At 46.7% G+C, this 13,841-nt stretch overlaps 1 pseudogene; it reads right to left on the bottom strand.

The window, feature by feature from the left end:
- Positions 1-5,827: 5,827 nt before the first annotated feature.
- LOC102125864 (zinc finger protein 532 pseudogene) lies at positions 5,828-10,023 on the bottom strand (annotated as a pseudogene).
- Positions 10,024-13,841: the final 3,818 nt, after the last annotated feature.

The raw sequence follows: 13,841 nt of genomic DNA, 5'->3' as shown, positions 1-13,841 counted from the left end.
GCACCATGCATCTGGAAAAACCACAGGCACTAAATGCCAACCTGTGAAAGCAGCCTCAGGGTCTGTACTCCACAAAGCCACAGAAGTGGAGCTGCCCAAGACCTTGTGAGGCCACCTCTTGCATCAGCATGCTGTGGATGTGAGACATGGAGTTAAAGGAGATCATTTCAGAGCTTTAAGATTTAATGACTGCCTTGCTGAGTTTCTGACTTGCATGGGGCCTGTAGTCCCTTTGTTTTGGCCAATTTCTCCCATTTGGAACTGGAAGATTTACCCAATTCCTGTAACCCCATTGCATCTTGGAAGTAACTGACTTACTTTTTATTTTACAGGCTCATAGGTGGAAAAGACTTGCCTTGTCTCAGATGAGACTTTGGACTTGGACTTTTGGGTTAATGCTGAAATGAGTTAACACTTTGGGGGACTGTTGGGAAGGTATGATTGTGTTTTGAAATGTGAAAAGAACATGAGATTTGGGAGGGGACAGGGGACAGCAGTAGAATGACATGATTTGGGGCTGCATTTCCACCCAAATCTTACCTCAAATTGTAATCCCCATGTGTTGAGGGAGGGCCTGGTGGGAGGTGATTGAAATATGGGGGTAGTTTCCCCCATGCTGTTCTCACAATAGTGAGTGAGTTCTCATGGGATCTGGTGGTTTAAAAGTGGCACTTCCTCCTTCACTGTCTCTCCTGCCACATGGTAAGACATGCCTTACTTCACCTTTGCCTTCTGCTATGCTTGTAACTTTCCTGAAGCCTCCTAGTCGCGTTTCCTGTTTAGCCTGTAGAACTGTGAGTCAATTAAACTTCTTTTCTTCATAAATTTCACAGTCTCAGGTAGTTCTTTATAGCCAAATGAAAACAGACTAATACAGCATGCCACAAGATCAAGGACCATCTCTTTCTATTTTGTTGCTCTGCTATGCAGGGCTTCCACTCTCAAGGTCACCTCATGGTCTAATCTGGCTGCTGCTGCTCTGGCTATCACGCCCATATTCCAGACAGCAGCAAGGAGAACAGGAAAGGAGAAAGATACATTCCTCTCTTTTAACTAACACTTACATCCCACTGGTGAGGACAAGCTATAAAACCACACTTAGTGAGACGGATATGGTGGCTCATGACAGTAATTCAAACACTTTGGGAGGCCAAGGCTGGAGGATCACCTGAGGCCAGGAGATTGAGACCAGCCTGGGAAACATAGCAAGACCACATCTCTAACAACATTTACAAAAACAAAAAACCCACACTTTTCCTTGTAAGAGAAGCCAGGACAGGGAATCTTTATTCCAAGCTACTCTGTGGCCAGCAAAGAAATAAGAGGTTCTTCCACAGGGAAGAAGGGGAGAATGATTATTGTGGAAAGACTGAGGTCTTTTCCACACACATCCAAACTGTGATTTCATTGATATTATTGCTTGGGATGAGATTAGAGTATTTAAAAGTTGAGGCCATTGAAAGAGGATGATTAAGGACATTAAGTCCAGGTAACAGGTGGGTGTGGTAACCATCGCGAAGGCAGTAAGAAGTGGAGCGTCTGCATTACTCCAGGATCTGGAGTTGGTACCATTAGGACAGCTTCCTTCCTCTTGCAAAGGAGGCAAGCCCAGGCTTAGAGAGGCTGGGCAGTGGGCCCTGATGCCTCCAAGGCCAGAGCTCACACCCTCATCTCTTCCCAGGATTGCAGCAGCCACTGACCCAGGGCTCTCCCAGCAGCAAGGCTTCTTTCTGGCCCACCCTCCATCACAGAGGCTGCAAAGATGGAGTCCTCCCTTTCCAGCTTCCCTCACAGCTCGGGGTGTCCCAGGGACCTGATGTAAGCATTAAAGCATAAAACAAGGTAGGGAATTTGGGACTGTCATTGATATTGATTTTGACTCTGGATTCTCATTGATTTCAGAACCACACATGTCCTCAGGAGCTAGCCACAGGCTGCCCGGCCGCCTGAAAAGAAACTCATCCAGCAAATTCAACCTCGAATTATAAAAAGGAAAAAATGCCAAGTGCAGTGCTTGACACGTAGTAGGTACTTAGCATTAGTTTATGCTTATAAATATTCCACACCAGGGCATTCCAAGTGTATTCATTCTTTCCTTAAATGCATTTAATGCATGGAAAGACTTAGACTAGTGCCAGGCATAGAAAGTACTCCCTAAGCATTAGCCACTATTCTTATGATTATCATGGCATTGTTGGGATTGTCATCATTCATTCATTCAACAAACATCTATCGCACCCCATGTGTGCCGTGCACGGCCTTGGCACTGTGGAATAGGCAATTAAAAAGGCAGAGTCTCTGCCCTGCTGGGAGTCCAGCCTCTAAGTGATTCATCCCACACTTAATGAGCTTGAGTTGTGATTCATGCCAGGGGCCCTGAAAGCATGAAGCAGGGCCACTGAGCTTACCCGGGGCTTCCCGGGGGAGCAGCTGTCATGAGTTGAGTCCTCAGGAACCAGCTGGAGTCAGCCCAGCTAAGAGTGGAGAAGAGCTCACGGGGCTCCAGAGGCTCATCCAGGGCTGCTCAGCAAACCAGGCATGAAGGCCAAAGACCCTCTGTGCTGGCCGCATTAACCAGCTTGTCGGGCCTCGGCTCCCAGGCCCAGAGTTTGGGACAGGGCCAGGTGGGCTCAGAGCAGGCCAGGCCTTGGCAGATGCTTGTGTGCTGAAGGCAGGGTAGCGCTGCCTGGCTGCCTCCCTGACCTCCCGGGGCATCTCCTTTGTGTGGCAGTACTGTCCCCCATGCCGAGCCCCTTGGGATCCGGTTTCTGTGGAGGCCGGCTTGCAAAACCCGGGGTATTGTCCTGTAACAGCAGGCTCTGGGGTGGGTTCAATGAAAATCCAGCCCTGCATGGATTCTAACCTGAAAAGAATTATGTTACATCAATAGATGGTGCCCACAATGTGCCAGCATCCAGGGCTCTTAATTGACTCGGGCTTAATTAATGATTGGGAGAACATCCACGGACAGCCCGAGGCTCCAAAGGGAGGGGCTGGGGATAGATTAATAACATAAAGGACTGGATGGAGACACTCCGTTCAACTGCTGCTAGACCGTGTGTGGAGCTGGCTTTGGCGTGTGACAGTACAAAGTGGGATGGGAAAATATTTGATGAGAAAATCCCTCACCTTACGCCGAGAGGACCTGCTCCTTCCCTGCTGCTCAAATCAGAAGTTACAGCTTGAGACGCATCTGCGCCTGCCTTCTCATCACGTTTAGTGAAGACACCCACTCTAAGAATCCTAGGACAAAGTGACCCCCAGGACTGGACCCGTCTTATCCTTGATAGTTTGGAGACTCGTTAGTTTCTGTTCCCAAGGAATTCTGCACATTTCCTTGGAGTCCTTTCTGTGGTTTCTAAGATAATTTAATGCAAGTTCTGTGAACATGTCTTTGGAATTTTATTAGCATGCCATGAGGGTTAGTTAAGAATTCCATGGAAGCTGGGGGACTCTTCCAAGTAAGAATTCCATGCTGTTTCTGTGAGAATTCACTAAGGATCACATGGCAACTCTGAGAGGTTTTCATGAAAATTCATTGAGAACTCCATAGGTCTTCTATGAACATTCCCTCAGACTTGTGGAAAAATTCTACGAGAAGGAGGCACAGATGACATGAACATTCTAGGAGCAACCGAAGGAAGTGTAGCAGGACTTACGGGAGGGCTTATAAAAGATTCCATGAGGCTGCTTTGCAAAAATTCCATCCAAATGTTTCAAGAATTCCGTAGGAGTTCTTTGGAAGCATGTCAGAACCTTAAGCACATCCACGGCAGAATTTTCTGCAGGAGTCGCCACTGCCTTAGCACTACGTCCACATGTGTCAGAACCCCAGCTCCAAATCACTGATCAGGGAGGCTCCCTTGAAAGAGACTCCTACTTTCTTTTTCTTTCTTAGTTTCATTTTTAAAATTTCTTTTACTAAAATGAAAATCAGTTTGTTAGAAACACACTCACTCTGGATACCTGCTGAGGGTTAGAACACAACGAATAACTGACTATGGAAACATACCACAAGGAAATGGAAGAGTTAGGACCACTCTGAAGAGGAAAGAGTCTTCAAATCTTTCCCTGTGAATCCTGTGAAGAATGTGTGCTGATTGACAATATTTCTCACATGGTCTGGTGTCGGAGGCAAGAACATGGGAGTGGCGGCCAGGAGTCCCTGGTTCTAGTTCCAGGTCTGCCATTAACTCATTGTATAAGCTTGGGCCAGTCTCTGGGTCTCAATTTCCCCTTTTGTAAAATGAGAATTTTTTTTTTCAAGGGCCAAATGTCCCATGTTTATTTACATATGAAATGTGTTTCATACAGTTATGATGGATGGAGTGCTTAACACCCGACAGCAGCAAGACCTTTCGAGGAACTGAACGTTGACTACAGTATATCATGCAAGTATCTATATATACACAAACGAATTCCTTTTCTTAAAAAAAAAAAAAGAGAGGCCGGGCGCGGTGGCTCAAGCCTGTAATCCCAGCACTTTGGGAGGCCGAGACGGGCGGATCACGAGGTCAGGAGATCGAGACCATCCTGGCTAACACGGTGAAACCCCGTCTCTACTAAAAAATACAAAAAAAAAAAAAAAAAAAAAAAAAGTACAAAACATATTCAGGGATAAATACAAGGTATAAAATGCAAAAGAAAACACAAAACAAAACCAAAAAATAGAACTCTCTCAGAGAACTATAAACAGAAGGGACAGAAGAGTACCTCTGCTGCATTTTAATAAAGCAGAATTACCAGCATTAAATATACTCTTGAAATGGCTGAACTAAACCCGGGTGGCTCAGTGCTTAAGGTAACGGCCCATTGCAATACACAGGCGGCGGCATTGATAAGTCGGTGGTTGAAGTTGTGCATCCCGACTCTAAGTACCAGAACGTTTGGCAGTAGCACTCAGAACAGGAAACGCCAACTCTTTTGACAGCAAAGGGTTAAGTCAACTGATTTTTTTCTGTCACGAGCCAGAGAAATGCTTGATATTCTTAGGTGTGTTTCTGTAATAGTTAATAAATTACATGACAAAAACCTGACTATAGAAATCTATTGGTCTAACTACGTATTTGTAACTTTTATAGCAGTCCAGCCCTTTGATTATTTTCCCTCCCTGTGCTCTTAAAGCCAGCCTTGCAGACCTGCCCAGAAAACCAGTCCCATTTTTTTCTTTTGAATAGTTTTCCCCATTCCTCAAAATGGAATTGAGGAAATCAGCATTCCTTATTAGATTCCTGGCTTCAGTTTTTATCCACGGCTGGGAAAGGAGTGACCTGCAAGGCTGCTTTAAACACCCTTCGGCGTGGCCTGAAGACAAAGGCACACCCACACTAGAGTGCAGTTGTGTCAAATGTGAACTCACTCCCTCAGGGCAGACACATCGAGGAAGTGCTAAGACACTTAAAAGTTCCTAGTGTTTTTGAGACCCACAATTACTTACAATTTATGTAGTGAATTCTAAAAATTAAAAACACTAAAAAAGGCATTATTTTAGCCTGTAATTTGTCAACCCATTAAAAATCCAAACATACAAAATGGTTTATTTGAATTCAGGAACCGCCCCTGTTACTAAGAACTCTGTTTTAAAGAAACGGTACAAAAAGAAAAATTCTAACCCAGAACAACTCAGATGGTTTTCCACTAAATACTGACGCAAACATGTAACAAAGAGTATAAAAAGTTATTCATTTAAATATATACAAACTCTTTTAAACTCAAATACTGTTTTAATACTTATCGAGGATATATACAACGAGCTGAAGGAAGGTGCGTTGAAAGAGAATATATTGCAACATACACTGTTAACTCTATTATACTGCAAACTTTTTGTAACAAAAATGTCTTTTTTATTCCAATGTGGACAGGGATTTTCCCCATGGAGCATCTGTGGCTATTTCTCGGCTGAGCTCATCCTTTTGGATTTGATGAAGGCCATGCCGTGTGTCCGCATGTGAGTGTTTAAGGCAGCTTCAGTTTCAACAGTTTTTGCGCACACTTTGCACTTTCTGTCTGACACGGCGCCATCGGGGGATTCATCCTCGTGGCTGGGTTTGTTCTCCCGTTGGTTATCATCCCCAGCCCCATTTTGCTTGGACACTGGCTGAGGTTCCCTTAACGTATGTACGATGAAGAGGTGCCTGGACAGAGAGATGTGAGATGTGTAGCAGAGACCACACTCCCAGCACTGGTAGGAAGAACCATCCGATTTGTGCTGAGGGATGTGTTCGTGGAACTGCAGCAGGTTTTCGGTGGAGGAGCCACACACGGCACACTTGTGGACCTTAAAAACATTGATTTTCAGCTTTTTCAGTGGTTGAGTGATGGCTCCTCTGGGAGGCCTGAACTCCAGAACCGGTTTTTTCAGCTTCCACTTGGGACTGGGGACCTTGGTGTCTTCTTTTATTTCTGCTTCCTCTTCATTGGTGCTGTCTCATTTCTTTCAGGTCAGGGTCCTTGATGCCGTGCATCAGCTGGACGTGCTTCTTCAGCATCAACCGGGTAAAGGTACGTCTGGAGTCTGGGCAGTGTGAGCAGGCGTACACTTTCCTGATGCCTTTGTGCTTGATCCGGTTGTGCCGGCACAGGCTGTGGGACGAGCTGAAAGGCTTGTCACGCTGGCAGCAGGGGTGTTTCTTCACTTGCTTCCCGTGCTCCTTCCTCATGTGGGATATGTACACATCTCTCTGCATGAACAGGCGGTCACACTCCCAACACGTCCACCCAGGACTGGCCACTTTCTTCGTTTCCATTGATTTTTTCACAAGAGATGGAGATTTCTTTTCCAATTTCTCTTTCTCAGTCATGGATTTGGTGTCCTCTTTGTTCTGATTTGCTGAATTTTGAGTTGCAGGCTTAATGCTCAAAGGCAGGTTTAACCCCAAATTTGGAGGTCCTTCAATACTTTTCAATGTGCCATGCATAGACTTGATATGGTCCATCATAAGTTGCTTCTGTGCATATAAAAGAGAACAGTCTGGACACTTGAAAACAGACGCCTTCTGGTTTTCAATGTATTGGTCAAAGTGGCGATACAGCAGGGTTTGCAGGGTGAACACAGTGTTGCACATGGAACACTTATATATTATTTTTGGTTCTCCTATCTTGATGCCAGGATGCTGAAGGTAGGCGTGGGAATGTGTGCTTGGGGCAGACTTAAACGCCACTGGACAAATAAGACACTTGTAGAAGACTTCACAGTGAGAACCTTGAATGTGAGATTTCAGAGCAGCCACATCAGAGTACACAACATTGCAATGCACACATTGAAAACCAACTCTTCTTGTGTAGTTCAGACAGTTCTTGGTGACATGGGTCTGGAAATGCACAGACCTGCAGAAGGCACCTGCACTCAGGGCAGGTGTAGGGAGATTTGTGCTGATGGATTCTCTGGTGTGATGTGTAACTGCACCGGTTAGGAAGCAGCATCTGGCAGATGGTGCAAGTCTTTTGTCCACTCGGATCTGCAGCCTGCTGGAAATGTGTAGCCAGTGATGTCTCGTCCTAGAAGACTTCATTACACTCCAAACATTGTAGACTATGTCTACACAGTTTGGAGGGGTCTTCATCTAGGGGCATGGCTGGGGTGATGGAAGTGCTTGAAGGAGCCGATATGACTGTCCCAGTTATGCCAGACTGAATTTTTGTGAGAGTGTGTGTGCCGGCTCCCACAGGGCTCTGAAGAGTGGAAGTTGAAGTGGAAGTATTGCTTGATGGAGAAACTATCATTTGATCTGCTGGGACTGGCTTTAAAATTAAGTGGGAGCATTGCATTACCACCCCTTTCTCCTTATGCCCACGGGCATGGGAAAGGAGGCTGCATTTGTTGTAAAAAACGAGGTTCTTTGTACAGTTGTTGCACGTTACTTCGATGCGCATGCTCCGTCTGTCGGAGTGCTGAGTCAGACTCTTTTCAAGTGCAAAGGAGTCCCCACACTCCAAGCACTTGTACCCAGGCATCAGTAATGTGATCCCTGCGTTGGCGGGAGGACTGAGGTTTGGGATGTAAACAGGGACTGGATTGACACTGCTCAGCACCTTGTTGAAAGCTTCCACCACAGAACTCTGCAAGGACGACATCATCTGGACTTGAGACACATTTTTGGGGGGTTGAGAGGCTGCTGCATTGATTATTGCCTGCTTTATTTGTTGCTGAGGTTTGGTTAGCACTTGATGGAATTCAGAGGTGGCCTGGGCACCCTGAGGCAAAAGGTTAAGGTTGGCAAGGTGCACAGTCTTTGGCACGAGTTTGGCGTTGGCCAGGCTGGATGCCAGCACCATGACAGTTTACTGCTGGATGGTATTGGTAGCTTTAATGATGGCACTGCTGGCGCTCAGGACAGAGGCAGCAGATATGACCCTGAGTTTCACCGTGGTGGTGTTAGCGAGCTTCAAATTAATGACTTGGGATCCTGCCGTCTACACAGTGGACACTGGGAGGAAAACAGTAGCCACAGGCTTGATTGTGACCTGTTTAGGGGTGAGCTCTGCAGGGGAAACTGACCATGTGGTCATGACCACGGACTGGAGAGGCGCCCGGGGGGGAGAGGAAAGGACAGCTTCTGATGCTGGAGACGAAAGAATGGATGTCACAGAGGCTATCAGGGATGCTGTCTGCTCGGAAGGTTTCTTCCCAGAGTCATGATCCACTTCTGGCAATAACCTGGTCACTGTTCTCTTGATTTCCCCAGAAGATGTCTTAATGGTTTTTATGCGGACTTTGGGAATTGCTGGTGTGGACCCTGCAGGAGAGGACGGGGAGCCCTTGCTGTTGTTCTCACTTGAGATGCTTCTGGGACTATCCGGTTGCTTTAGGGGTGGTTTTTTTTTTTTTTTTGTCCCCTCGATGAGATTCTGGGATTCAGGAGACTTGTCAGTTGCTCTCCGACTGTCGTTTGCTTCTTTTGGTAACAGGGAGGATTCCCTCGAATTGGCCACTGGTTCTTTGCAGGAGTCTGAAGCCGCCTTTTTAGCGCTGAGAGCTGCGATGGCAGCGATGCAGGACGAGAGCTTGGAGGATGACTTTGTCTTCATGGCGCAACGCCAGAGAGGCCGGTGTCATTCTTATTGGAGCTCACTTTCCCATCCAGGACTCTGTTTTCCAGCATTCTTTCAATTTATCCTCTGCTTTTCTGACTTTAAAAGGTTCATAAACACTCAGGTTTATAGAATTGGCTTCTGCTTCTCTCTTAACAACTTTGTTTTCCTCCATATTGCCTGATGTAGAGAGTCCCGTTTTGCTGGAGTTTTCCCTTCCGAGTGCCTTCAGCTTATCGTAGCCCTGCCGGGGAGCTGACTCCGTCAACAGGTTGGACCTGCAGCTTAGCATGTCCTCCTTGTCAGGGGGTCATCCACCTCCATCTTCTCATCGTCATCAAACTCTTCAGCACTGGAGATCGGGCTAAACTGACTGAACGTTGAGTCTTTCAGAGTCACCTCAGGGGCAGGCACGTCTCCTTTCAAGGACTTCACTCCATCTTTACTGTAACTGTTGAGGGAGGACGCTATGAGAAATCCATTATGTAGGCCATTGCCGGTGGGGTTATGGCCATCTTTCTCCCTGCCCTCGACGAAGTGGATGTTCCCAACGTTCTTGATGATAACACTGACACCCACGTCAGAAGATGATGGTGCTGGGCATCATCCTCTCCCTGGGCGTTCTGCTTCGTGCGGTTTTTCATGGTCATTGTGTCCAGACTCAGTAGCTGCTTTAGGATCGACTATATCTGGGATGTCAAATGCTGCCAGGAGGTCATCAAAGTCTGGGGTCTTCATATCCCCCATGGTCATGAATTTGAGCAGATGTTCTCGTGAACCTTGACCTTTTGGAAAGACTTTAGACCAATGTTCAGTTACTGTCACACGGCTGCGTTCTCAACAAATAGGAAAGGGTTAAAAGCAGCCCCAGTCAACAGGCCTTTTGGCCTTCATAATAGAAGCATCCCCAACACTCTTTAGTAGCGTCTGAAAGAAAAACCACAAAACAGAACATACCCCCTTCCCGGGGTTGGCCTTCGCGGCGGTCAAGCCCGGGCGTCTGGGCCGCAGCTCCTATGACCTTTGTTCAGTGCAGCGCCGCTGGCGGCTGCTGCTGTGGCTGCTGCTGCTGTCGTCGGAGCGGCGGCGTCGGCGGGGGTGGCTTCCATGTTACCGGTGTGTCATCTGCGTTCCTGCTGCCGGAGTCTGTGTGTGCGTGTGCGGTGGAGCGGCCTCGCCGAGCGCCTGGCCCGGGCACCGCGCCTCCTGTGGCACCGCGCTCTAGGCCAACGGCTGGGGGTGCGGGCCCGGGCGGCGGCGGCGGCCGTAAAATGAGAATTTTTAGACTGGGAAATCCCCATGGACTCTGCCAATCCTGACAGTCTGTGGTTCTGCAAAGTAATAATGATGGTGCTGGTAATGGTGATAATGGTGGTGATGGTGATGTTGGTACTGATTGTGTTGGTGGTGATGGTGGCGATAATACTGGTTGTAATGGTGGTGATGGTAATGATGGTGACAGTGATGGTAGTGATGATGATGGTGGTGATGGTGGTGGTGGTGATGGTGGTAGTAACAGTGGATTATGGTGATGACTGATGTTGCTGGTGGTAGTGATAGTGATGGTGGTGATGGTGGTAATGACGGGGGTGATGGTGGTGATGGTGGTGACGGTGATGATGGTGGTAGGAATGGTGGTGGTGATAGTGATGGAGATGATAGTAGTGGAGGTGGTGGTGATTGTAGTGATGTTGATGATGGTGGTGGAGGCTGTGGTACATGATGGTGGTGGGGGTGGGGATGATGGTGGAGGTGATGGTGGTGGTGATGGTGATGATGGTGATGGTGGTGGTGATGATGGTGAGGGTGATGATGGTGGTGATGGTGATGGTAGTGATAGTGATAATGGTGATGGTGATGATGGTGGTGATGGTGATGGTGGTGGTTATGATGGTGATAATGTTTGTGGTGATGGTGGTGGTAGTAATGATGATGATGATGATGATGGAGGTGGTGGTGGTAACAACAGTAATTACCATCCCTGAGCATTTATACTACTGCTGTGCTAAGCACCTTCCATTCTCTTCTTAAACTCCCATTTGAGATAAGAACTATATTTATCTCTCCTAGTTTATAGAAGAGGAGATTGAAGCCCCCAGAAATTTGAGGTCACATGGCTGATAACCAGCAGATTTAGCATCTAATCCGTGATTGTCCTACTTCCCACTTCTCTTAGGCACCACTCCACACTGTTTCTTCTACCATTTGCTGCTCTAATCTTTTGACTTTCAAGGAAGTTCTCCAATGTATCATGCAAAGTACCTGTGACAGCAAAAGCCTCAGGCTGCCTGATTTGTTCACGTTTTGTAAACACCTACTTTCATCCCTCATTCCTGCTCCATCATGATCTGCTCTTTTGTTTGCTCATCCCTTATCCAAGATTCCAATCATGTACCTCTTCTCCCATGTGGTCTATCCTGCACACACCAGGTGAATTTCTTGCAAATGATGTTTACCATCACAAAATTCTTATGCTCAGGAATTTTTAGTGGATTCTCCTAGTGTGAAGGACTAAATAAACTAAGTTAAACTTTTGAAAGTCCCTTAGGGCATCCTTCTAGGACCTCTAATATCACAGTGTCTGTGATAGCTCCTTAATGCTCTGGGCTAAATTCCATCTCTGTGACTTTGTTTATGCACATACTGCCTGGAATGCCTTCCTCCTCCCTCTCCATCCTGCTTCTTCCAAAAATGAGACTTACTAGACTACTTTAATCTGCAATCTAGAACATTCACACATTCTTCTTCATGGAGTAGCACGACGGGCTACAATGCATATTATTTGGACAGCTCTTCTCACACTGAATGGACAGGGCAAATCACTAAAAGTGAGGACCACATTGTGTCAGAGCCATGCAGACGTGGCCCTGCTGCTGACCAGCTACAGGATCTTGGGCAAGTGACTTTACCTCTCCCAGCGAGTTTCCTCATCTATTACAAAATGAAAAGGAAATAACACAATCTTAGTGGGCAGAGGTATTGTGAAAAATGAAATGAGAGAACAGAAAGATCTTCCTGATAAGCTTTAGAAGTTGTAAAGACAATCAGGAATGTCAGGCATGGAGCACACTGCCTGGACTGGAAAAGGTGCTTGGGAATGTGAGTTGATTGTCCTCTCCTACACATCCTCAAGCACACAAGCACACTGCGGGGCACATGGTGCTGTAATCATCATTTAGAACACCTGTGCTCCAGGCATTGCGCCAAATCTTGGCATCAAGAGCACTTTTAATCTTTTTTCTCTCCTTTAATTGTTCTGATTTTTTTCTGCCAATATCCCCGTATGACAGCAGGGGATACTGAGGCTTACAGACAGGATTCAAAGCTGGGTTGGCTCATCTGAATCTTAGCACCTTGGCTTTGCTGCCCTTCAGCAGCACACACTAAATACCCATGTGCTTCTTTTCTTTTCTTTCCTTTTTTCTTTTCTTTTCTTCTTTTTTTTTTTTTTTGACAAGGTCTCACTCTGTCACCCAGGCTGGAGTGAAGTGGCAAGATCATGGCTTATTGCAACCTCGACCTCCCAGGCTCATGTGATCTTCCCACATCAGCCTCCTGAATAGCTGGGACGACAGGCACGTGTCACAACAGGGATAATTTTATTTTATTTTTTGTAGTGATAGGATTTTGCTATGTTGCCCATGCTGGTCTCAAACTCCTGGACTCAAGTGATCCGCCTGCCTTGGCCTCCCAAAGTGCTGGGGTTACAAGCGTGAGCCACTGCACCTGGCCGCCATGTGCTTCTTGACCAAGCAAACTTCCTGGTTCCTCAGTCCCGGAGTGCCTCCATGCACACAAATGGACCACAGCCTGCTCCTCAGGGAGAGTTTGTGGTTTGTGCTTGTGTGGGAAATGGTTTCTAATCAACAACAGTAGAGGAGGCTGACCTACAGGTCAAATTTAAATGCCCCTTGTTATGGAGGGGATGGAAATTTCCCCATGGTTTTACAGGGAGTGGGTAAATCAACAGCAAGGCCCTTGGAATAATCATCTCAACGCTAAGGAGAAAGTCAAGGTTGATAAGGAGCTTAGGCCTTTGATTCTGATGGAAAAATGGGTTCAGAGAGAAGGAGTGATTTGCTAAAGCTAGTGGCAGGGCTTGGGGGGATTCTGCAGCCTGATTCCCTGTTCACTGCACATCTCGACCCACCTCTCCTGTGTCCCACTCCCTAGAGGCCTGTCTCTCTGCCAGGACTAACCTGGCCATCTTCTCCATGTTCTAATGGCGATGGGTGATAGTGTGACATTTTACACTTCCCAGCTATCATTTTCTGTCACTTTTATTTATAACATCTTCACCATGTTTCTGGCCTTATGCTCGTCTCCATGAAAATTATTGAGTAATGAAGGAGTTGAACCATGAAAGAGACAAAATCATTGCTCTCTCTAAGAGTTGTAGTGACACATGGCCAACTTAAAGGAGTATAAAAATCAAACAAATAGGACTCATTTTTCTCTGACATAAGAATTCTGGAAATAACTGGTCCAGAATCCAGGGCTCCTTAGGACCCAGGACTCCTCAACTCATTGGTGCCACCATCCATAGCCTGCAGTTCCTGTACTCTTGGTCACAGGGCAGACGTCCTCCACCCCCACCATCATAATGTCTTTCTGAGCAGGAAGAAGGGATAAATGTGAGGGGCAAAAAAGCATATGCCAGTTGGTTCATCCCTGTTTAAGGTCTTTGCTAGAAAGATCTTCCCCATACATCCCATTGGCTACTGCAAACTGCAAGAGAGGCTGAGAATTAAGTTTGTATTTGAGTTGGTAGACTGCAGCCTCCAAGTAAAACTGTAGTGCTCTTAAAAAGC

Source organism: Macaca fascicularis, chromosome 5 (genome assembly GCF_037993035.2).
Source record: "Macaca fascicularis isolate 582-1 chromosome 5, T2T-MFA8v1.1".
Classification (NCBI taxonomy): Eukaryota; Metazoa; Chordata; class Mammalia; order Primates; family Cercopithecidae; genus Macaca; species Macaca fascicularis.
The sequence above is the reverse complement of the archived record's forward strand: the minus strand, read 5'-3'. Positions and strand labels throughout refer to the sequence as shown.